A 26,077-nucleotide genomic window follows, 5' to 3' on the forward strand; every position below is an offset into this window, starting at 1 on the left:
AGGGGATATGATATAGATATATAGGATATAGAGATGATAAGATAAAAGGGTAGATTAATGAACCTACTTTTAAAAGAACAACTTGTTTAAAATGTTTTACATTGGTATTGATTTTAGTTTATCTTTAAAATGTTTTACAATCAGCCGGGCGGTGGTGGCGCACGCCTTTAATCCCAGCACTCGGGAGGCAGAGGCAGGCGGATCTCTGTGAGTTCGAGGCCAGCCTGGTCTACCAAGTGAGTTCCAGGAAAGGCGCAAAGCTACACAAAGAAACCCTGTCTCGAAAAACCAAAAAAAAAAAAAAAAAAAAAAAATGTTTTACAATCATATAAATTTTAGTTTATTGATACAAACTTGAAGTTAATTTTGTTATACTGTATATATATTCCTATTCTTGTTTGAGGTATTATGTTCATGTAACTCATTTAAAATTGTAATGGATAATTAAAAAATAGATTAATAATTAGTCATCTATGATAATCATATTTATAGCCATGTTAGTTAATTCTTCTAGGTATACATAGATATATTTCAGATAGATAGGTAGTCTTTAAATACTTCAAAGACCTACAGAACATGGCATTTAAAATGTTTTAAAAATTTAGACATTCTGGACAGTGAGACATGTCTACTCCTGACAGCACTGGATTTACTTTGGAGAGGAGGATGGGCATCGAAGACACTCCATATGGAGTTTATCTTCACCTTGGCAAAGATAGACATTCGGGCAAGAAACTGTCCTTGCCTGGACTGCTTGATCGATTGGACATGCAAGACCAATGGAAGGATGACCACTGAACTTGGCTTGACAAGATGGTCCTTCAGATACCTGCTTCGCAGAGAAAACTGCCAGACATTCTACAGGACACTGAAAAAAATGACAAAGAGACTCTAGCCCTGTAAACTAAAGACAGATGCTCCAGCTTCACAAGGGAACATTTGTTGACTATCCAGGCTGTCAGCTGTCTCTGTCTACCCTACAAGACTCCCAAAAGTTACATAAAACCTTCTCCCATTTCTCAGGTAATATTATATCCTTCTGAGGTCTTTGATGTGGTTAAAGACTAGATAGTTGTAATTTCTTCAGTTATGATAAAAGATAAGTTAGATATAAAACCTTAAACTCACAAATATAAGATAAATAGGATATCTTCTTTAATATTGTAACTGTAATTCTTGCTCGATAATTGTTTTGTTATATGTAATTTTACCATGATAAAGTTAAAACCTTCCTTTATAAAAAAAAAAAAGAAGAAAAGGGGAAGTGCTGTGGATATCACTCTATATAAATAAAACACTGATGGCCAGTGACCAGACAGGAAGTATAGGCGGGACAAGGAGAGAGGAAAATTGGGGAAACAGGAAGAAGGGGAGGGAGACACTGCAGCCACTGCCAGGACAAGCAGCATGTAAAGATGCCGGTAAACCATGAACCACGTGGCAAGGTATAGATTTATAGAAATGGGTTAATTTAAGATATAAGAACAGTTAGCAAGAAGTCTGCCATGGCCATACAGTTTATAAGTAATATAAGCATCTGAGTGATTATTTTATACTTGGATTGTGGGACTGCGGGGCTTGGTGGAACCTGGAGAGAAGCTCTCCAGCAACAGACTTCCAGGTCTTCTATGGTTGGTATTGAGATTAAAGGCATGTGTCTCCATGCTGGCTGTATCCTTGAACACACAGAGATCTGCCTGTCACGTGATCAGGATTAAAGGGTGATCAGGATTAAAGGTGTGCACCACCACCGCCTGGCTTCTGCTATGGCTTGCTATTAGCTCTGACCCCCAGGCAACTTTATTTATTAACATAAAAATAAAATCATTTTTCAGTACAAATAAAATATCACCATATACATGTATTCACATTTTTATGTGACTGACAAATTTTGCTTGGCCTACTATACAGCAATATTGAAAGATTTAAAGTTCTTATGAAGGAGACTTTGTTCTAAATAAGAATATCCACTGTAAAAATGCTTGATCAAATGCTAGTTTATAATTATTCTATTTATTTTGGCTGTCTCAAAATGTCTAATAGCAGTAACAGAGGACATTAGTGAAATACTAAATTACCCCTTTCTGAAACTCTTATTTATGACTCAGTATGGAATTCTGGACTGGATTTAGAACCCAGAAGCAATGGTCCAGGCCCACATGGGGTGTTTCCAAAACCAAATGCTACAGGAGACATATTAGTGTATGTGTACTTTAAAATACATATATAATATGTATGAATATACATATGAATATTTTAAATAAAATTATACCATTTGCAGTGTTAATACTATCTCCAAGATCCATAGACTCTTTAACAAAAAGCCCACTGCCAGGCATGAGAAATCCTCCTTTGAATCACTGGTCAAAGGAGTCTGAGACACTTCTAAAACAACACAGGTCATCAGCACTATGCTTGGTTGCCTCTAAGAATGTGAAGGTTAAAACACTGTTGCTGAAGACCCACATGTTTTGGACATAGAACTTGGAGGAATCAAGCTCTACTGAAAAAATTCTCCCTGAAAATTGTTTTCATAGGACAAGAAGGTGCTATGAAAGCTGCCAGGGGAGAAAAGCAATGAAACGTCCTACCATCATGGGCGTGGCAAATCTCATGAACCTGGACCCCTAGATGAAGAGCGACAGGTCATAAATGGCTCCGGGGAGACAGGAAGTCAGTCAGTACTCCCCAGGGACCAGACTTCTGCTATTCATTCAGTCCTAAGTGGTCAGTCCCAAAACATGGGAGCAATACTCAGCAGGTGTGTGTGTGTGTGTGTGTGTGTGTGTGTGTGTGTGAACATTTAAAGTATAAGAGGTCATGAAGTTGAGACCAAACTAGGCCCTCTGAATGTTGGTGGCAGTTGTGTGGCTTGGGCAGTTTGTGGGGACACTGGCAGTGGGTATCAGGATTTAGCCCTAGTGCATGGACTGGCTTTTTGGAGCCCATTCCCTAAGGAAGGACACCTTGCTCAACCTCAATACAGGGGAGAAAGGCTTGGGCCTGTCTCAATCCAATATGCCAGACTTCGTTGACTCCCCATATGAGGCCTTACCCTCTCTGAGGAGTGGATTAGGGTTGGGTGAGGGGAAGGTGGAGGGTGAGTGGGAGGGAGGGGGAACTGTGGTTGGTGTGTAAAATGGAAAAAGAAACTTTAAATAAAAAAGAAAGCAGTACGTTATTTTATACGTTAATTCCAAATAAAACAGAATAAAAGTCTCTGAAAAATCAAATGTTGGTTTAGAAATCATAGCATGCACTGAGATGGTAATTTACAGGTGTTTGATATTAGATGAAAATCAGACTCAAAACAAAGGCTACATTTGAATGTGAGTGATATAGTATGAGGTCTAAAATAATTATTCATTAAAAGCACTTTACAAACATCTGAGCAAAGGCTCTGGATTACAAAATAGCCTAAACCTGTACTTAAATAAATGTCAGACAATGGGTGTAGAGGAACTTTTAAAGATAACTCAGCCATTTAGTCAGCAGAGCACAGAGCACCTCCATTAATTCTGTTATAGACAGTAACAAGACAATCTGCATGAAGCTGTCAGAAGGAATGTGGTTGTGATTTGTTTTTGGCAGGGAGAATATCTCTACAAAGATGTTATTTCTTCATGACCACTGGATAGCACATCACTAAGTGGCTTGTGTGTGATATTTATTCACCACCAAGAGTATTATGAAATCACAATAATAAACACATGTGTGGTAACTTCATAGTTAAGGGAGAGAGAAATTACTGCTTGTTACATGCATGATGGATCTGCATTAATGAAAACGTTTACATCTATAGCAGTCATTCTCATCCTGTGGGTCACAACCCCTTTGGCAGTCAAATGACCCTTTCTTGGAGGTCATCTAAGACCATTGCAAAACATAGATATTTACATTATTATTTATAACAGTAGAAAAATTAAAGTTATGAACTAGCAATGAAAATAATTTTATACTTGTGGGGGGAGGGTCACTACAACATTCAGAACTATATTAAAAGGTCAAAGCATTAGGAAGGTTGAGAACCGTTGAGACCCTATAAAGACACTAGAGTGTCTTTTAGCAAGAGTTTTCCTGTCTTGCCTACAGTCAGGACAGATCATTGTCATCTGCCAGTCCCACAGCTGCTCAGACACAACCAAAGTAAACACAGAGACTTATATTGCTTACAAACTGTATGGCCATGGCAGGTTTCTTGCTAACTGTTCTTATAGCTTAAATTGATCCATTTCCATAAATCTATACCTTGCCACATGGCTCGTGGCTTACCAGCATCTTCACATGCTGCTTGTCATGGTGGCAGCTGGCAGTGAGTCCTTCTGCCTTCCTGTTCTTTCTTTTCTCCTCTCTGTTAGTCCTGCCTATACTTCCTGCCTAGCCACTGGCCAATCAGTGTTTTATTTATTGCCCAATCAGAGCATTTGACATACAGACCATCCCACAGCACTTCCCCTTTTCTTTTCTTTTTTTTTTTTAAAGGAAGGTTTTAACTTTTACACATCTCCAAAGCCAGCTTGGTATATTTGGGAATTTGGGCATAGCTTCTCTTACTACTTCTTGCTGGAGGGGGGTCCTGTATCTTATGGGGACACAAAAAATTTTTAGGATTATGGAGTGGTCTGTGAGGGTGTATCATCTGAGCCAGTTGCCTTGAAACGGTTTGGATCATCTGGGCCTTGGTGTCATCAGAGACCTTTCAAGGGGTCTTGGCTGGTCAAACCTGATGTATCTTAATCTGGAACAAATCCATAGCCTCTGGCTTTCTGTGGGAACAAAAGCAGAGCCTCCTTTACAAAGCAACATATTCTTACATCCAAATTTTGAAGTCAAGGTACCTTTAAAATATACAATTTGGCATAACTCAACAGCTTTTGCAATCAAATGTTTTTCTTCAGTTATGAATATCAAAGAGAACATAATCCAGATTCTCTTTGTGGCAGCCATTTTTACGTGGCTTATTTTTTATATTACCTTGAGCCTATTGCTTTAAACTGCAGCATTCCAAGATTGAAATAGCGCTATGGCTGCTGGCTCTGCCCACCTCAGCTTCCCAACATGGTGGTGGTAGGTTCTCTGCCAGCTCTGGGAGCCATCAACTCTCAGAAATAGTGGGTCTATGTTTCTATCAAAGCAGCATGTAGCCCAGAAACCTCTTTTTTTGTTTTGTACTAGCAAAGGCTAAATCCACCACGCAGGTTAATGTGTCACTTGTAGAGGCCTCATTCCTGCCATACTGCAGGTCGAGCGTGCATGCCAGGAACCATATAGTAGCCCAAACACGCAGGCTGCCACTAGCTTGAAAGAGACAACTAGGAACTGTTTTTAGCTCCGTTTTAGAATCTTTTTTCTCAGGTTTTAAGTGGAAAATCTTGTCCCATGTTGGGTGCCATTTGTAGCTAGAGTTTTTCTGCCTTGCTCACAGTCAGGACAAATCTTTGTCACCTGCCAGTCCCACAGCCGCTCAGACCCAACCAAGTAAACACAGAGACTTATATTGCTTACAATGTATGGCAATGGCAGGCTTCTTGCTAACTGTTCTTATAGCTTAAATTAATCAGTTTCCATAAATCTATACCTTGCCACGTGGCTCGTGGCTTACCAGCATCTTCACATGCTGCTTGTCATGGTGGTGGCTGGCAGTGACTCCTTCTGCCTTTCTGTTCTCTCAGTTCTCCTCTCTGTTAGTCCTGCCTATACTTCCTGCCTAGACACTGGCCAGTGTTTTATTTATTGACCAATCAGAGCAATTTAATATGCAGACCATCCCACAGCAGTGTCTATGTACTTACTCTGGTGTATATTTGAAAATTCCTAAATTCCACAGGTGCTTACACTGTTTGCTATCTCAGTGATAACATACATACTCTCATACCCTCACACAAGAGCACACACAATACTCCTGAACAGAAACATATGTTTAAATTTTGAAATAGTTATTCTAGTTGATTTCATTTAAAACATTAAGCACTATCTGGTCTACTACTATATTTCATTTGACAAGATATACTTCTTTTACTTTAAGCAAATACCTTTCTTTCATTTAGACATCTTTCTTTCCTTTTCTTTTATTTATATTTATTTCTAAGGAATGAAGCACAAACATATAGCTAAGTGTAAAGATTGCTGTCATATTATGATTTCCTAGATATTTTCCCTTCCTAATTGGTTAGTCCAGATGCATTCCATACCTGTCACAAACCACGAACAGGTCAAAGGTTGTGTGATTTTTATGTTGGGCCCTCTGTCATGTCGTGTTTGCTATCCCTGAAAGGTTAGCCTGAGAAGGAATGGAGAAAGGTTGAGTGCACAGTACTTGTGGCAGGGAAGTGAAACACCCAGCATGTCCATGTTCTCAGCACTGACAGCCAGTCAGATTCTCTGCTGTCAGTTCAGTTTCCCAAAGCATATGGAATTGAGGTCTGGATCTTGAGCACACATTCTGAACCTGACACTAGGAGATGAATCACTCATGGGTAAGTTTCCTGGCAGGTCTGTGAAGATGGGCATGTCCCCTTATTGAATCTGGCTTAGAGGATCTCACCAGCCTCAAAGCTTCCTGACTTAACAGTTATGCTTCACTCTTTTATGAAAATAGTAGTAGAGAGAAAGGGAAAACCAGAAACTGTGAAATTCATCTTACTCCTGTTTCCAGGTAAGTACATTCTAATATAGAGATTTACAATACAAACCAAAGCAAATCTAAATTACCATTCCATACCTTGGTTAAGATTTGCAATAAGAAAAAGGTAAGAACATGCAAGAACAGCACTTGTTGATGTCTTCAGACAGAGTTGAATTGGAGAATTCTAAGCGCAGACATCTCTGACCAAGCCAAAAGCATCTATATGTGACTGACAAAAGCAGGCGGTGAGGTTGATCATCTATGCAGCCTTAAGTCTCCTCTACTTATTTAATGTGAGATATTGTCTCACTGTGTGGCCCTTGCTGACCTGGAATATATTATATTGCCAAGGATGACTTCCAACTTGCCCCAATCCTTAGCCTCAGAGCGCTGGAATTATAGTTATGGCCACAAAGCCTGGCTTGTCTTAAATAAATTTTAAGACTGCCTTGAATAGTTAGTTGCAGATGATTTGAGCCAGAAATCAAGATTAGTTTTTTTTTAAGTTCATAAATAATTTCTTTTTAGGTGTGTGCTTTGTGTGCTTCATGCATGCATATATTGCATTCTGACTAGCCTTCCCCCTCCTTTCATATCTCTCTTCCATCCCTATCAGCCTCACTCCTATCTACAAGATCTTTAATTCTACCTAAGTGACTGACATTTGTTAGTGTAAACTAGCAAGCTTGTACTCAGCTCCTCCCTTTGAAGGATGGGAGCATTCTTTCTAAGTATCTGCTCTTAATGTCACTATGCAAATTCTCTTTACACTCTTCCTGGGACTTCAAAGACCTTCCTGTGTCAAATAGCATTGTAGAAAACATTCACCTTTACTCTGGATTTGACGCTTCTCTTGAATGTGCTGTGTTGTGTACCTTTGAAAAGGCTTGACGCTCACAGCTCCTTGCTAGTTGCAGAGGTTACACAGCCTCTGAGAAGAAAGCCATCTATGAGAGTTAGTCTAAGAGAAGAGAAACACGGCTTATATACAAGACTGTCATGGACTAGGTGGGTTAATGGCAGGAGGGAGGGGTTCCTCAAGGATTCTCCATGTTTATATCAACAGTCAAGAGGACAAAAGGGGAGCAGGGCCTCCCAACTTCCTTCTGCAGGAAAGTGCTTCAGAGTTCCCTTTACTATCTCATCTTAGGACCAGAGAAAGCAAAATTCACTCACTGGCATCCAGAGAAAGGCAGATCTGCTGCTAGCTGGACAGTCAGCAGTAAGGTTAGAATACTGCCACCTTTGACCTTTGACTCTGAAATTAATTGAATTTCTTCCTTGTATATCCATACTATACAAAGCTGTACTGAATAATTTCTGACAGTCTCAAAACATGAGAGTACAGGGATAAACAAAACACAAATTCTGCCTGCACTTCTCATAGTGTTGGGAAGCTTTCAAAGAAGAAAATACAAAGTACTTCTAATAAGCTCTTCTGTTAACTGAGTGTTGGCTCTATGTCAATCTTTTTGTGCAGTCACGTTGTTCTGTATGATAGCTGATAGCTGAAGACACTAAGCTGTCAGTATCTAAGTTCTCCATTTACACAACAGGGCAATGACTGCAGTCAGAGCCCTTCCAGGTTTGGAATCACAATGGGCTTCTGGGAGCTGCTCAGCAGACCTGCTTTTAACTTTGCATATGAAATAGTTGAAGATGAAGCAATAAAGGACCTGGATATTCTGGATGTTTCCCTTCCCCACTTCCCCCTCAGCCCCAAGCATGGGAGTTCCCATAGTTCACACGAAGCAGTCTTTATATGTGAATTCAGGTAATGACATTTTTTACAATAAACATTTTTACATTAAATGTCCTAAAACAATGAAAGGCTGAGTCTCTGTGTTTAGTCATCCTGCAAAGAGTATCTTGTGAACAGCTGAAAAAAAAAAAAAGCTCATTATTTATTTAAGAAATGATATGCCCACTCAATAATATTACAGGTCCATGGTGCTTGGCTGACAGTCATGTGCAAATATCTGGTTTTTGCAGTTAAAATGCCTTTGTGGGTATCACTCTGTTCAAAGGAAGCTCTGATGTCCATTTCAGCTGTAATCTGACATCCTGCAGCAGAGACCGTTCCCGAGGTTGTCAGCTGAGTCCCCAGTGTCACATCACAGCTCCTAACATGTATATGTTGAGTCTAAGAAAGCAATCACCCTTCCAAGTGCAAGATAGCCAACCAACAGTTTTTCAGAACATGCCGGGATCTTGCAGAATCACTGCAACCAGGAGCTGCATCAAGCACATCCTGAGTCTACTTCCTTTGGGATTCAACATGCTACCCTGGGATCAAATCCTGACCCTACAGTTTACCAGCTGTTTAAATTTTCACACAACTTGTATGAGTTTCATTCTTCCCCTGGTCATATAGAAAAATCTCAAGTTGTGAAGATTCACCCAGGCAAACCCATGAGCATGACAAACTCTTCTGTATTTCACAGTTCATCATTCTCCTAACTCCACAGTTTGAATCTTTACTCAGAGATGACCCATGACCTCTGGAGACTTAAAAGGCACATGGTCAAAGTGGTGAACTTCCATCTGAGTCCAGACTCTCAGTCCTGCTGTCCTGCAGCCTTATAATTCTGTGTCTGGCCACACAGTAGGACATCATCAGGAAAGGAAGACCTGTGCACAGTATGATCCCATTTGGCTGAGAGAAATAGCTCTGTGATCAAATGCAGTGTTTAAAGATGACAAAGAATGGCAAAATCGAAAATATCAGGTATTAAATACAGCCATTTTAAACACAATAGATACAGTTCAAAGTACAGGACAAATCACTGAGGGGGAAATGGCCAGAAACACAATAAAGGTTTTACCCTGTCACCTGTTTCCATAGGCAGCATTCCATCCTTCCCTTGTCCCCGCCTTCCTTCTCCTGGCTTCATTTCCCCTGCCTTTCATCTCTCCCCTTATTCATGACACTTTCTAACAAGCTCTTTTTCTTTGAGTTGTTGAGTGTGATATTCTAGGTTTCAATCCTGGCACCAAAATAATTAATTCTGTGACTTCCTAAATTACTTAATCTCTGAGCTTCAGCCCTGGCCAGGCCAATCTCAGATAACAGTGGCATCTATCATCAAGGATTATGTTAAGAACAAATGAGGGAGTGTGCCTTGTGGAACCAAAATAAGACCAAAATGCTTTCACCCCAAAACTAAAGGCCTAAGACTGCTCCTTTTAGCTACAGGCCATAAGTTACTGGAACAGGCCAGAAGTTACTGAAACCAGTCAGTTCAGATTCCAGAAACCAGGAAGTGTAAAAGTACAGAGTCACAAGGTAGTCAGGAGGTAATGGCTGCCAGACTATGGAATGTCCTCTCCCTGGCACCCTAGGCAACTGCTTGACCAAAGAATTTCCCAACCCTAGTTTCCATAGTGACTGTGTAATCACCAGATCCCCCCATCTGGGGGCAGCCAATGAGAAATGGTGGTGGGCAACTACCTCCTTAGAAGGAAAACTGAATTGTGATTTCTGGAATTCCTAGAAACAAGCCAATCAGAATTGTACCCGTACTAGCACCCCTAAATGATGTAACCTTGTGATTTTTCCCTTTAAAAACTGGGCTTGCAGATAGGTGGGCACTTCCTCCAGCCTCCACTGCATTGGATCTGGTGGACAAAGTCCCTGCCTAGGCTTGTATTGCATTTGGATATCCAGAATTAAACCTTGCTTTTGCATTCCGGCTTGCTCATCCTTGGTGGTCTCTCTGGGGGTCGCGATCTGGGCACAACATGCCTTTTATTATGGGAGCTAGACATGCACAGTTCAGAAAATGTTAGCTTTAAGATGTGCTCTTTGCACTACTAAATAATTGTATTAATTTGATAACTTTTTGAAGGAGAAATATTTTGTAGGAATAAAGAAGAAAACTAGGGGAAAATTCAAGATGTGTTAAAAGGCCCTCTGTGGCTTTTAAAGAGATATTTAAGTCAATACCCAGACAAAAAGCCCGGTAAAGAGAAAAACAAACGAATGGACAGGAGAGTGTATATGACAGCAAGTGGAAAGAGGCATGTCCTGGAGGGAGATCTTGGTGTGTGACTGCAGATCTGTGAGCTTCTTGGGGGAACAATTAAGTCCTTTGGGTCCTATATTTTGAGTTATATCTATTGTTCTTAAAATGGCTGTATTTAATTGCTGATGTTTTCGATTTTGCCATTCTTTGTCATCTTTAAGCCTCTCAGCATGTAGAAGGTGCCTGGTTCCAGTGAGCATGCGCAACCAGACAGGATGATTGCCGTAGGGAAAGAACAATGAATGCACCAAAAGTCAAACAACATTGCTGAAATCCTCAAATTATGCATCAGTTAGGATTTTAATTTACTGAAGCTGTTTTCTTAATTCTGTAGGCTTTGTTCACAGATGGCAATATTTAAATCACAGAGTTAACATAAAGTGATAAAAGGAGAAATCTTGGTAGTGTGATGCTGCCAGTTAACCAGAACTGTGCAAACTCACCAATTAAACTTGACAACTTCTTAAAACATTTAATCCCACAGATGCAGCACAACAGTCCCAAAGCAAGATCATACTGAGAAGTGCATTCTGTTATTTCTCTCAGCTGCTCTTTCTTAAGGTGGCACACAGCAGTACAAGTCGGGGACAGACAGAAATTTACTTAATATCTGGACACCAGGGCAAAACTTTGCCCCTGTCACAGAGGGACTCAGAGTGAGAATTTTTAGATCTCAGACACATCCAACTGAACTGATTTCATGTCACTGTGTGATTTTCTTATTCATGTTTAAAGAAAACACACAGCTTAGATCCAATAACTTTTAAGATGGTTTAGCAACATTTTTTTTTTTCTGGAATTATATTCCCAGAACTTATTTTAAACTATGGTTTTGTTCATCATTCCTGAACAATGCTGTTGTGGTTTGAAAGAAAATGGCCCCAAAGGGAGAGGCACTATTAGGAGGGGTGGCCTTGTTGAGGAAGTGTGTCACTGTGGGGGAGGGTAAGTGTGACTGTCAGACGACTTCCTGTTGTCTTCTGATTAAGATGTAGCTAACACCACATCTGCCTGTATGACAACAAACTCCCCACAATGACAATAATGAACTGTACCTCTGAAACTGTAAATATTTTCTTTGTAAGAGTTGCTGTGGTCATGGTGTCTCCTCACCACAATAAAAATCCTAAGTAAGACAAATAGGGTTTGCATCTTTCAGGAACTCATCTTGCCCTAAGGTTTGAATCAGCTCCCCAGTTTTACTTCAAGGTCCTGTTGAGTTCCTACCCAGACTTTCTCATTGAAGAGTGTGACCTGGACTGACCCAAATAAAACCTTTCTCCTCCTAAGCTGCTTTGGTCACAGTATTTTATCACAGCAACAGAAAACAAATTAGAAGAACAATTGTGCCCCTCCACGACCCCCTTGCTGTGGAATGTCCTTCTGTATGATGTGAATATGTGTTGCTCTCATTGATTGATAAATAAAGCTGTTTGGCCAATGGTGAGACAGAATAAGGATAGGCGGGAGATAAAGAAGGGTGGAGTCAGAAGAGACACCAGCCAGCTGTCCAGGAAGCAACATGCCAGCCGACCTGTAATGCTACGGCCACATGACAATACATAGATGAATAGAAATGGGTTAATTTAAGATGTAATAGCTAACTAGCAATAAGCTTGAGCCATAGACTATACAGTTTGTAATTAATATTAAACTTCTGACTGGTTATTCAGGTACCAGAGGGTGGGAAAGATTTGTCTGGCTACACCCCCTCCATTACCCCTTCCTTTACCACATTCTCATACAAGCCCCTCCCACTTCAATGTCTTCCTTCTTTCTCTGTCTGACCCTCTGAGTTTAATAAGAGTTACTTACCTGAGCATGAATGGGGTGTTATTTAATGAAGAAGTGTCCTTATGAGCAGTTACACCACTGAAGAAAATAACACCCCTCCTCCAAGGACTGATAATTGCCTTAGTACCTCTGGGAAGGGTGGAGCCTCTGGACCTTCCCTATCTAGGATGAACAAGATGTGTTTTTATTTTTACTAATAGAATAGACTTCATAAATCATGACATTAGTGAACATCAATTTAATATCTTGTGAGATGAGAATTGTTATTATTATTTTGTTATTTTTGAGTTGAATATACTAAACTCATATGGTAGAACACTGCCATTGACTGCCAGCAAGCTAACAGCATGCTAAGGAGCTCTCTGCAAGCTCCTAAGTCACTGATTGTCTCTGCTGGCATAATTTGTGCTGGAAGCAGACAGTGCGGTTAACTGGACTATTTGTCTTTCTTTTTGCAACTTGAGTCAGACTCTGTACTATACCAGGCCCTCTGGTCAAAGCCATGGTAACAGGCAGGAGTCTTTGTCCACAGGTGGATGCGTCCTTTCACAAGGGGGTGCTGAACCCCATTGAACCCTAGCCCAGAAAATTTCAAATGCTATTGTACCTATTAATCTAAACAGTTGCAAAGACGCCAGATGGAAGAGCAGTTCACAGCCCCTCACCATTGTTCTCTTGCTAATGTGAGTGGTAAAATTATACTGAATTTTCTACTTTGTTCATTTCTGCCATGATAGAACTGAAATGGAAAGGGATAAAGAGTATATGGGATTATAAAAGTCTCTGTTTTAAAAAAAAAAAGCATCCACATGGTAACAGCAGGCATATTATTTTAAAGCATTTCTATAGAAAATTTTTTCCATTGTGAGTAATATTTAAACACATGCAAAAAAGTAATTTTACAGAGCATTTCCCCATAGAAAGCTGTGATGGTGTGGTTTGTCAGGCTCTCTGGGAATCGGAAGCCTTGCAGTCTGCGCTTCAGCTCACATATCTTCCCTCACATTACTGCTTTTTGTAACAAGGAGAGAAAGACACGTTGAACATTGTAAAGAGGCAATAAAATAGCTTTTAAATAAAGAAATATGTTATTGTGAAGTTGTGTAGGCACTATAACTGGGAAATATTTCATGACATGTTGCTGTGTCTATTCATTTGTGGAAATGTTTGAAATTGCTCAAAAAGGCTTAGTTTCATGTTTTGGAGATTGGTTAAGTTTAGCGTGACAGTTTGTTAAAAGAGGACAGTGAGGAAAAAAAAAATGTTCTCTTAGTGAATAACTCATCTTTTAATAGTTTTTTCCCAGACTTATATAAACCAAGTAGTATTTTTTGCCAAATAGAAATCAAATTTCAGTTATAACCACTTACGATATCTGCATAAGTAAGCTCTCGCTGGTGTCCTTCATTCACACCAGCTGAGAGGGAATTACTGCGTTGTTTGGTCAGAATTCTACTTTACTTGTAGCTGTGTGACTGTAACAGCAGCCACTGGAGTCTCCAGGAGAATACAGGGCTGAGGCAATGGGCCACTGAATGCAGGATGACATGATAAGTTTGGGTGTAGTACCCAGTCTGGCCCTTGATACCAGCTCTGTACCCTGAAGAAGCTAGTTCAGCTTCATCACCCTCAGATTTATTTTTGTTACTAGAATGGTAATAATGAAGAACTTACCTCTTTAAAAATTAAAGATCATGCATATTAAGTGGTTAAGAAGGTATTTTGCATTGATTAAACACACAACATGTTGGTATTATCTATTCCAACTTTCCTGAGTGTTTAAAATAATTTTTATTTTAAATTGAATCAAAACAAACCCTGTACATTAAAAACCATATAATATCTAAAAATGTCAGGCTTTCCCACAGGCTCCTGAGAAGTGGTTACATTTTTACATCACACCCAGGAGGTTCCAGACCAAGATACATTTTTTTTTGCACATAAAAGTAGATTGTAGAGTTTATTCATGCCTGGATGTTCTTCTGTTTTACTAGTATGCATATATAAATTATAAATACACACATATTAGTTGTATGTGATCAGCTAATAGGATGGGCACACAATATTGATTCTTCAGTAACTCTGCTGCAGTTGTTACTCACTTTGCCTTTCTGAACCACAGGCTCCACTCATTAGGAAGCCTTTAATTGGCTACAAGAGAAGGTTTGTGACCTCAGTTCTGTCTCTGTTGCTGGGACCATCCATCCTCTGCACTCCAGAGAGGTATCAGGTCTCATGTCACTGCATCTCACTTGTTCACTGGCACAGCAATCAGTTCTATCTAAAACTTGCTCTGAAGACTTTGCATAGTACAAGTGTGATTCCTTCGATGGGTTTATGTCATTAGTGATGAGGGCACATGAACATTAGCCAATCTGATTGATTGAATATGAACAAGTTGCCTTAGTATATGGTAGGTTCAGTGGGGACCACCATCATAACAGCATTTGGAGATTTCTACCTGCACTCTTTCCACTTCTTCAGATAAAGACAGGGTACTTAAAATGATTGACCTGTAAATTATCAATCACACACTTCCTCCTGGCGGTTAAGCTGGTGATTCACCTGATATTTGTAACAGGTCCAAAAGTAAGAGCAATGTTTGATAATTTAATTGAAGCTTGCTCACATTCAGAGATTTAGTCCATCATTATCATAGTGGGATGTATGTGACACACAAGTAGATGTGGTGTTGGAGAAAGAGCCCAGAGTTTTGCATTTGGATCTGCAGACAGCAGGAAGAGGGAGAGATACTGGGTCTGACTTGAGTATTTGAAACCCAGTAACATACTTCCTCCAACAAAGCCACACCTACTCCAACATGGCCACACTTTCTAATCCTTCCAAATAGTGCAACTCCCTAAGAGTCTATGGGGGGGAGGCATTCCTATTCAAACCACTACAGAGTCTTTAGTTGACGAGAAACAATTTTTATATCATAATATAACATCAAACATATCTGAGCAACCTGCGGGTTATTGCAAGAGATGAGGAGCAGAGCTGACCTCCAGTGTTTCAGTTTTCTGTGGTATCAGGAAGGTCTTGGGATTCATCACCTCTAGTTCTATGGCTTTGGACAAACGGTGTAATATTTTTGTGGCATTGTTCACAACTTTTTGTTACTATCTTTAATGAAAATAATGTGGATAATTCACCAGTGTCTCGGCTACAAATGCTGTGGAGCTAAGTCCACTCTGCTGTATCGTTTTGTACCCTGACACCTGCACACTGAGCTGAGCTAGTGATTCACACAGACAGCATGCGGCCCACAGCTGTAGCCCTAGACATCTACTACAGGACCCTTCACAGAAGGTCTCATAGCCTTGGCTGTATGATATATATTTTCTTCCTTCCTTGGCTTTCTTCTACTTTGTTATTGGAGAGGTTGATTTTGATTCATAAGAGAGCCTTTGTTTCTAATTCTCATTATTATTAGACAGATACAAATCAAAACAATATCCTAGTAATACAGAGATACTCTCAGATCAGTGCAAATATGGTTATTTAGTCCACTGATGAACCCACAAACCTTTCCTTTCTCTTTGTTTCTCTTTCCTTTATTTTTGACAATTACATAAATGTATTTAACACACTGCAATCATGTCCCGCACCGTTATTGTCTCTCACACCCTCTTGACTCCTACTGTCCTTTCTCTCTCCAACTAGTCTCTTCCCGCTCTCGTGTCTTTTTTTTTTTTTTTTTTAATTTTCTGCATTCGTCTTACTTGTGTTAGGGCCCAAGAAACTGGGGATAATCCACCACAAATGGCCTTGTTTGAGCAACAAAATATTTTACTTAGAAAAACTGATATCAGGGAGGTGGCAGGTTTGGGGCTCCAAACTGCATCCTTGAGGCATGAACAGCTGTCAGTTTTAAAGGGAAAAACACAAAAAAAGGAAGTTCCAAATTCCCATCCAATCATAGTGTAATACAGAGGAAGGGAGTTGGGGACTTTCCATAGTGGTACACTTTTAACCTATCAGGTTTGGTGGCCCAGGACACTCCGAAGGGGATTTAACATTTGTGGTTTGGCCATATTCTAAGAAGAGGATTGATACCTATGTAGGGTTGGGGGTTTTAGCCTATTCTCAGGAAATTGTGGGTAACAGCTCAGAGCAGAACACACTGGGACAAAAATGGAGTGTTTCCTATCAACTAGAATCCAACACTTGCATGAGCAAGAGTGTGGTTATTACTGGAACATGGCAGCTATATGACCGAGGTTTGGGACTACCTCTCTCCCAGAAGATATTAACCAGCAAAAGCTCCTCAGGGAGAAGTATGGCCTCATGTGTCCCTCTCATGTGACTGAATACTTTAGATTTTATCCTGCTATCCACAGGTGTCATGTTTTTATGATTGCAATAGCACTGTCATGTCTGGAAGACATTTCACAACACCGTCCACATTCTCTTCCAGTCATATTCACCCCTCTTGTCATGTTTACCCTTCCTCCAAGTCGTACTACATTCTTGAAGAGGATGATATCAATGTCCCTGTTGTATTGGAGAACTCAATAGTTACTTATAACCAGTTAGTAAAATGATGAGTCAAAAGTCTTGCAATAGATTGACAGTTACCTGAAGTAGGCACATTAATCACAAAAGTATATGGCTTCACCAGATCTCACTTTCAACCATCCACATACATCCACTTTGAAAACTGAATGGTCCGACTCACACATCTCTCCATTGGCTTCCCACATAAACACAAAAGTGGGCAGACTACAATTATACATGACATGTTACAAATCTGATCCTAAACGCCTTGTCATTTAATGTGAATTCAGAATGCCCTAATAGTCCTTAAAAAATGTATGGCACAACCTGGGACAATATATTATACACTCTGAATTTATTTGTAGAAGTCACTTTTTTCCTGCATTTTCACTCTACTTGAATTAGCTGAAGACATAAAATTTAAACTCTCTCTCTCTCTCTCTCTCTCTCTCTCTCTCTCTCTCTCTCTCTCTCTCTCTCTCTCTCTCTCTCTCCCCTCTCTCTCCCCCCTCCCTTCCCTCCTCTCTCTTTCTCTCCTCTCTCTCCCTCTCCCCTCCCCCTCTCTCTCTTGTTTGTGTGTGTGTGTGTGTGTGTGTGTGTGTGTGTGTGTGCGCGCGTATGTGAAGACTCCACAGAAAACAGCAGCTCAAATCATCTATGGCATGCTAATAATTTTCTTTGGGATACATATTTTAAAACATCATGCTTGCTTATGACACCTAACGTCTATGTAACAAATCAAAGCATTCCCTTTTAGCTTCTTTCAAAAGGATATCATTTAATTTTAAGATGCAGCTTTTACCACAGAATTTTAAGGAAGTAATTTATAAGGTCAGACTAGCTCAAATCAGTATTTCTTATCAATTTACTGGAATTTTTAATATCTTCCTGATTTTATGTTTTCCTGAACTATGTAAGTACATTTAACCTAGCATAATATGTCCTCTTTATTTTAAGGGTGAGTTATAATAACCACATTTCTGTGGGTTCCTTTCCTGGATGGCGTCTAGTAGATTACTCTTCATTTTTTAATGTTACCAATATGCAGACTGTTCCTATCTATTCTTACTGGCACAGGTTCCCAGCTACAGAAGGACAAACATGAGATGTAGGTGCATGGCGATACCATGATGGACCCATTGTTTTGTATGTCAACCAAAGCCATTCATTTAAAAAGAAAATGGGTGGACAGATACTTTTCCAGGGTAATGAGTCTAGATTTTTAAGGCTAGAAGACATTTTTAGATATAGTCATGAATTCAGATTAATTTCAGGATTACTTATAAAAGTTGTCTTCCTGAGAATTTGACAGCAAACAAATTTGAGTGTAATATTTACATGGTGACCCCAAACATTTTATGCCTTTATTCATATAACTATTTTGTTCTTGTTGTTGAGCACATTTGTGACCATGGCCTTCACTGAAGATCCTACATCCATCCATCATATTGATTAATGACTCTTCCTTGACATCTAGCATTCCCTTATGTCTTCACAGAAGCTCACAACTGACAACTTTTTCTGACTACTGAAAATTCCAGAGAACTATACAGGTGATATGACTTGATCTTACTTATTTCCAGGCTTTTCTTATGGCTTGAATAACTCTATGCACTGTCTTTACCATCTGACCTACTTTGGAAGCCAGATATTTTGGGGAACCATATATGAAATTTCTTTCTTAATTTATGATTTAACTGCATCATCTGCTTCTTACTCTCATGCCCTTGCCATGTTTCACTTTTCTTCTGTTGTCTTTGTGCAGGGCTTTATCTAGCTCTCTCCTCATTTCTCTTGACATCCTATCTGTGGATAGATACACCCACATGGATGAGCTGGCTGGCATCTTTCCCATGTCATCTCTCTCATTTATTCCACACTCATCAAATTAAAGAGTATGTTTGTCTTAACACTAGATCTGCATGTGCATTGTATATTAACCCTTAAGTTTCTTTCCCTCTATACTCCATAACATTTTAGGAAAATAATAGCAATATTCAAGAGAGTTATGAGAATGTGTTTAGACTCAATTTCAGAGAAAACCTATTATTCTAATCATCTGTCCTATTCAAATTTCTATTTTTTGCCTCAATCCTCATTTTACTAAGAAAATACAAGCAATGAACAAAAAAGGAACATCTTTCTACTACCAGTTTACCAACAGTGTCTGTATCCACACACTTACCCACATTCACAAGCTAACAGTACACATATTACATTCCTACTTAAACTCAAGCCTTCTGCTTGAGTTTTGGGTCAGATTTAACCATCAGCATGCAGTAACCTTATTTCCGTTGTTTATGAACCATCTACATCCACCATTCCCTCTCACATCGCCAAAGGAAATAAGCAGCCAAACAACAGGCCACTTTTTCATCTCTGCTCTTTGCACATCATCCATGCAGGAATTTTGGGGATTATTAATATTGACTATCAATTGATAGGATCTAGAATCATCCAGGGCATGAGCCTCCAGGAACATTTCTGAGGGATTATCTAGATTAGATTGGCCTGCAGCATGCATGTGAGAAATTATCTAGGTTAGGTTAATTGAGGTGGGAAGATCACATTTTGTGAATGGAGCTGGAGACTGGAGGGAAAGGAGAAACTGAGCTGAGTTCCAGTATTAATCACTCTTTGCTCCTCACTGTTGATACAACCATTACATTGACCAGCTGTTGTATGACATTTTGTTTGCATTTTGGCAAATAAAGCTTGCTTGGAGTCAGAGGGCAGAATTAGCCACTAGTTAACCATAGAGGTTTGGAGGACTGTAGAGAGAGGAACAGGAAGTGGTAAGGCAGGGCTGAGACAGGATCTCAGCCCCTTTTGGTCAGGGGAGCTGAAGAGGTAGGAAATCATTGATGACTGCTTCCCTGCTTCTCTGATCATTGAGGTTTTTACCCCAATATCTGACTCTTGGTTTTATTGATAGGATTAATCAGATTTGATCATCATCTGGTGCTCCACATTGGGTGCAATATGTAATTGGACATTTCTTGTCTCAACCTCCTGGTTCCAAATAACTGACTCAGAGGTTGAATATGAATTATAAATGCTCAGCCAATAGTTCAGGCTTATTATTAGTTAACTCTTACACTTAAACTAATCCATATTTAGCCACATGGCTTGGTACCTTTCCTCAGTATGGCATTTTCATATTTCTTCTCTGCATTTGCCGGTGACTCCCTGACTCTGCTGTTCTCCTTCCCATTATACTTAGTTTAGTCACCCTACCGACACTTCCTGCCTGGCTACTGGCCAACCAGTATTTTATTAAACCAATTCAAGTGACAAATCTTTACAGTATACAAGAGGATTATTCCACAGCAACCAGCTGCCCCAAACTCTAGCTGCCATGCTTTCCTCATTATGATGGATCCTGACCCAAAATAAACTCCCTCTCCCTCAAGTGCTTAAGCTACACAGCATCAGGGAAAGTCATGGGTAAGCACCCCCACCACCACCACCACCACCACACTGTATTACCTCTATTCTGTCACTCCACATAACCCAAAAGTTCTGACACAGAGGCTGTGAGGTCAACCTGATCCTGCAGCAGCATCCAACGTTCTCACTCCTCAGGGCACCCACCTGCCCAACCATTCATAGCAGGTATACCTTTTATCTCAGGAAGGTTTGTTTGACTTTGCAAAGGTAATTCACCCTGACTTTGCTCCATATTTTCTAAACACCCATCCCTCACCTTTGTCTTTATTCCATTTCTAAATATAAAAGATTTTGATTTTTACATGCTGATTTCTTTTTTATTTGTACTTAATTTTTAGATTTTTTTCATATCATGCAATGACTTTAATCACCGCTTATTCATAATAACAATTAATGAAAGTCATAAACACTATGCAATGGGAAGTATTATAATTAATTTATCTGGTCTGATTAATTTTTAGGGAAAATTAATTTTATTTTTCAGATGGTTAAGCAGGATCCTTGGCCAAACTGAAAAAGTTGCACAGTATGTTAGGTGCTTTGTTCTGTTTATTTTATTCCAGAGCTCATAACTCTCAACACTACAATAAGCTAAAGACTTAGTTTCACAGTCCTGACTCCTCTGGGAACCTGTAGTGTCTAATTTTCTAACTTCTTACCCAATACATATACATGCATTTGGGCATTTCAGTACATTTAAAAGGTAAATACAGAGTATAATTCTGCATCCCATTTCTCTTGATCCTCCAAAGCCCTGTGTCTCTGAGATGATCTCTTGCAATTTTCACTGAAGTGACTCTGATTCTTGTTCCATCTTGCCCTCAAGTCAGCACTAGATGCCCTGCGCCTGGACTCTCCGTCACCAGAACCTCCTTGGACCCTCACTCCTACTTCACTTTAGTCTAGGCTCCTGGTGGCTCCTCACAACATCTAGGAGTGAAATGGATTTTTACTCTTTTTATTGTTGTTGCTCAGCCTTTCTCTGTAAGGCCTATTTTATTTTTTTCAGCATGTTTATGATCATCTGACATAAAACATGTTTGCTTATTGCCTCTCTTTCCATTAAAATGACACAATCATTGGTAGAAGCACAATTTATGGTGAGGTAATTCTCTACTTCTGCCAAATCTACTGATCCTCCCCTAAAATGGCTGTATGCTGTTTGGTCTCTTTCTTCCTGCCTCAGTTTCTCCCTCTCTAAAGGTATTTATTTTTCATGGGGCCTGCATAAATGCTACTGTGTTTGTGATATGATGATCCTCATAATATCTCCCATTAAAATGCTATTCTTATATTTTTAGACAAATTTTCTTTTGACTTCAGACATCATTTTCAGTGTCTACCTGAGAATATCATGCCTGTGCCTCCTTTTTTTATTCCTTATACATTTATGTTTAATTATACTTTCAATCTAATTAACAATTGTGGATGCTCTCATACTTTTGTGACAATATTACCAATTATAGACTTTACTTCCCAAAGGGCAGACATAGCAGTCTTCATGCAGCAGTCACTCAATAAGAATTTATAGCAGTTACTTGGTAATACTTACGGTAGTTTGAATAAGAATGGTCCTCATAGTTTTATATTTTTGAATGCCTTGTCCCCAGTTGATGGAGCATTTGGGAAGGATTAGGGGGTGTGGTCATGTTGGAAGAGGTATGCCACTGGGGGTGAGGGGAATTTGAGGTTTCAAAAGCACATGCCAGGCCCTTCTGCTCTCTACATCATGCCTGAGGATCAGATATAAGCTCTCAGCTACTACTCCAGTACCATGCCTACATGGCAGCTGCCTTGCTTCCTGCTATGACGGTCATGGATTATAGCCCTCGGAAACCATAAGCCTCAAATAAACCCTTCTTTAAGTTGTCTTGGCTATGGCATCTTATTACAGAAAATGGAAATGTAACTAAAACAATAACTCTCTTTATGAAAAAATAAATTTTCAATTTAGTTATATAACTGTCTACAAATTTATCTATTTAGAAGTATCTATTATTGTTATTGTGGTGAGTCACAAGGTAAGACTCTTGTGTTTATATTTTTTATCTTTTTCATATCCATGTTTTTGACAGTAAAAATACAAACAAACAAAAACATTTGAAGCTGTCAATGGTTGCCCATCATCTACTTTTCCTGGTATTTTGCTTCTGTGAATTGGAACCAAATGAAAAGTGCTCCTTTCTCACATTATTTTTGTCTAACCAGCAGGGAGTGTGTCAGCCTCCCCATCGCTGTTAAAAATCCAAAAAAGGCAAGGCCCCAGCACAGGCTCTGCCTCAAGTAGCTGTGCCCCTAATCCCTTCTCTCTTAGTGAAGGCAAAGCAGCTTCTGTTCACTGGGTTTGTACGTTGCATGCCAGTACTAGCCTCATAGATTAGATTGGCATGAAGAACAGCTGCTTTTGCCTCTGGTGGCAAACTGTTTTATAAATTCCATTGTCTTATGTAAGAGAGCGAAATAGAAATCACAAAATAACTAAAGTTCTGTTTTATTTGTTGAACTTGTGGAATATGAGATTTGTATATAATCTAAAGATATCTGCCATAAATGTCCGATGGAAATTTGCCTGTGGAAACCAACAGCTATACTCTCTAGTATCACATTCTTCAAAATCTCCATCTCAAAAATAGTCAACACAATCACTACAATTTACTAAATCTATATGTACTCTCTTTATTGTGTGTTTAGCATAATATGACCAATCTCTGGGTGCAAAATGACACATTTATTGCATAAATGTTTTTTGACAAATAGACTAGTTCTATCTTTGATGTTTTGTTAGGAAAGTAGAGGGAAATTTATAAAATGTGCCTTGCTACTTTCCTATGGAGAAATACAGTAGTATAGGTTTCTCTCCCTAAAGCCTTTTGCTCTTCTTAGAGAGCTGGACTCTCCCTGTAGCAGTGGTAAGTCTTTACTTTGAGGACTATGTCACAGCTTTGGCTACTCCTACAAATGTGAGTCAGCATGTCTGTGCATGTTCATATTTTAAACTGCTATCTAGCAAGGTTGTTATAAATTATGCCTATGTAGCATATTTTTTTAACTCAAATTCAAGGTACTAGGGCCACCCTTCTAAGCAACCTAAATTAAACTGTAATTTAATTTTATTACCTAATAAAATGGCCACAATCTTTTAATATGTGTCATCAAAGAACTGATGATGACTGTTTCCCTATGACTCTTACAAAGTTGCTGCAGGGGCAGGACACAGGGCTCAGCCTTGAGGAAACACTGCACTGTTTGTAATATGTTCCTGTGGGGTTTCTGCATAGGAGCCTCTAGACTGGCTTCCACCATGTTCTTTCCATTGGTGGCTACAGTCAGCCTCTGTCACAGGGGCAGAGCTATGGCAGGAGCTGTGGAGTGTCCTTTGTGTCTAGAACCTTCTAGTTCTTACTGGATGGTGAGTCTCACCCGACTCTATTCATAGCAACAGCCCATCATGATTGGCTTGACATTGATCTCTATGACCACAATGAGGATTTTTTTGTTTTTTGTTTTTTTATTTTCTAGAATATGCTTTCCATATGTCCATCATAAAAAGTAAAATCATTGAAAAGAAATCAATTATATATATATATGTATATGTCTTTATATAATATAAAATACAGATCATTCCTAATATATAGGTCACCACAACCATACTTTGTGTGTAGATGTGTGACCTTAATTTGAAGTAGAGACTTTTTACTTCTAACATGTTAAATACCTCCCCCCCCCAAAAAAATTTATGAATGAATCTTGGGATTTAGAAGGAGACACCAGGAAAAAGAGTGAGATTTTTTTAGGGGACACACAAAGAAAGAAACACAAAACATTCTATATAAGAAGAAATAGGAAGCACTCTATCATAAGTCAAAGGTTGAACTTAACAAAGTAGCTCTCTGGGGAAGCACAACCCTACCAATCCTTGCTTGTGAGTGCCTGTCACCTTAGTGAGGTACAACAGAATGATGCTCTTTCCACATAACAACTCGACTGTGGCTCTGTCAGTGCAGTCTGGGGAGACTGAGACCCTACTAAACCTTTGACATCCTGCATCTGCTTCTTGCTCTTTGTTTTTCTTTTCCCAAATGTTCCTCTCAAATGCCCTAAAGAAATCTCATGAAAACAGCCCTTTTAATAAACATTCTTGTATTTAGTATTCAATGCCAAACAGATGGGCTCTTCCTTTAGCCTGCTTTTCACATCAATAGATGAAAAACTTGTAAATAAAGGTGAATTGTGGCTCTGTTCAATAGTGCATACCTGCAATCCCAGCAGCTGATAGGCAGAGGCAGGAAGACAGCAAGCTGAGGTCAACCTATAGAAGAAAAGTTCTATGTAAGTATTTAGATCAGGAAACTGGGTATGTTACCTGTAAAACAGAAGTGCCAAGGAAATATTTTACACATTGTAACAATTTTGGAGGACATCCCTTGTGTCTTGGAGGCCTTCAGTGCATCACAATCCATTGTAAGCAATCCTGTCTTTCTGTGTGCAGTGAAAAACCCTGCCACACCCACCGTGTGTTTCCTTTGGGAGGGAAATCATTTCTGTAGCTCATAAACAGTGTTCCAACAAGCTCGCTTTTCAGACTGAAGGTTGCCTATACAAAGCCCCCTGGTCACCCTACTTCACATTAAAGCCAATAAAACACAATGAGCTGCTTAGCGCTCAGCTCTATCCTTGCTCCTTTGTAGCTGAGGGGAAAGCAGTACCACGGGAGTGTGTGGAAGCTGCACCTCTTGGCTGTTTGCCTTCTGTCTTCTTGTAGCCAACAGTGACCCTTGTAAGGACATAGTAGTCAATGGGACTGCTAAGGTGTTTCTGCAAGTGCCAAGAGGCAGGTGAGTGACTGATATAAATCAAATGTCTGTCCCTGAACCTTCTCTAAGGTGTGGGCCTCAGGTATCACTGTGATCGGGTGTGACAGTCTGAGCTCAGACTGAAATAAGGGTATCTGGTTCATGTTCCAGTACTACTACACCTTAGCAGACAGACTAAGGACACTTCCTACTCAGGGCCTGTTATTGGAGATGTTCTGGGAAGGGCCATGCTCTGTAAAGGTTCCACAGATGGAGCTGTTTGCTATAGGTTTTAGGCTACATGAAAGGCATTCATGTTAATTTGAAAGGTGTTATATTTTAAAGAGGAAAATATGTCTTCCTGACCTTGAAAGTTTGGCATTTGACTGAAATCTATCAGACAAAAATATATCTCAATCAAAATATACAGTGCTGGAGTCTTGTGCTTAATAAATGAATTAATATTCTAATATTTTATAAAACTATGTCTCTCGAATTTAAATGGAGAGAGAGAGAGAGAGAGAGAGAGAGAGAGAGAGAGAGAGAGAGAGAGAGAGAGAGAGAGAGAACAGAAATTAAAATTATTCAGGTATGAAAGATACACAGTTATCCTAAGCCTGCCAACTTCCAGATTTGGCATAATAACAAAAATCATGAAGACAGGTAAAATGAGTGCAGGAGTTTTAAATGATGTGAAGATAATTGCCCCACTACATAAATACTGTTTTCAACAAGCAGATGTTTTGTTACTCACATTTCATCTGTGAATATGGCATGGCTATGAAATGTGTTTTCTTAGCAGGGAAAGAATTTGTGTCTGTAAACAAAGCAAGGTCTGTAAGTACAGGAAAGGCAGCTTGGAACAAGAAAGGTCTCTGGTTCAATGAAGC

At 39.5% G+C, this 26,077-nt stretch overlaps 1 protein-coding gene across 10 annotated transcripts in view; it reads right to left on the reverse strand.

Moving 5' to 3' along the window:
• Positions 1-26,077, reverse strand: part of LOC143274021 (uncharacterized) — a 211,603-nt gene that overhangs the window by 89,601 nt on the left and 95,925 nt on the right. The window contains exons 4-5 of one of the 10 annotated variants that reach the window (XR_013052446.1): positions 24,649-24,703; positions 12,466-12,606 (exon numbers count right to left, since the gene is read on the reverse strand). The exons of 8 other annotated variants lie outside the window; for them this stretch is intronic. The gene's annotated coding sequence lies outside the window, so the exon portion shown is untranslated. The remainder of the gene's footprint in view (positions 1-12,465; positions 12,607-24,648; positions 24,704-26,077) is intronic. One more of the 10 variants, XR_013052447.1, reaches the window with a different exon arrangement.

Source organism: Peromyscus maniculatus, chromosome 6, assembly GCF_049852395.1.
Source record: "Peromyscus maniculatus bairdii isolate BWxNUB_F1_BW_parent chromosome 6, HU_Pman_BW_mat_3.1, whole genome shotgun sequence".
NCBI classification, from domain to species: Eukaryota; Metazoa; Chordata; class Mammalia; order Rodentia; family Cricetidae; genus Peromyscus; species Peromyscus maniculatus.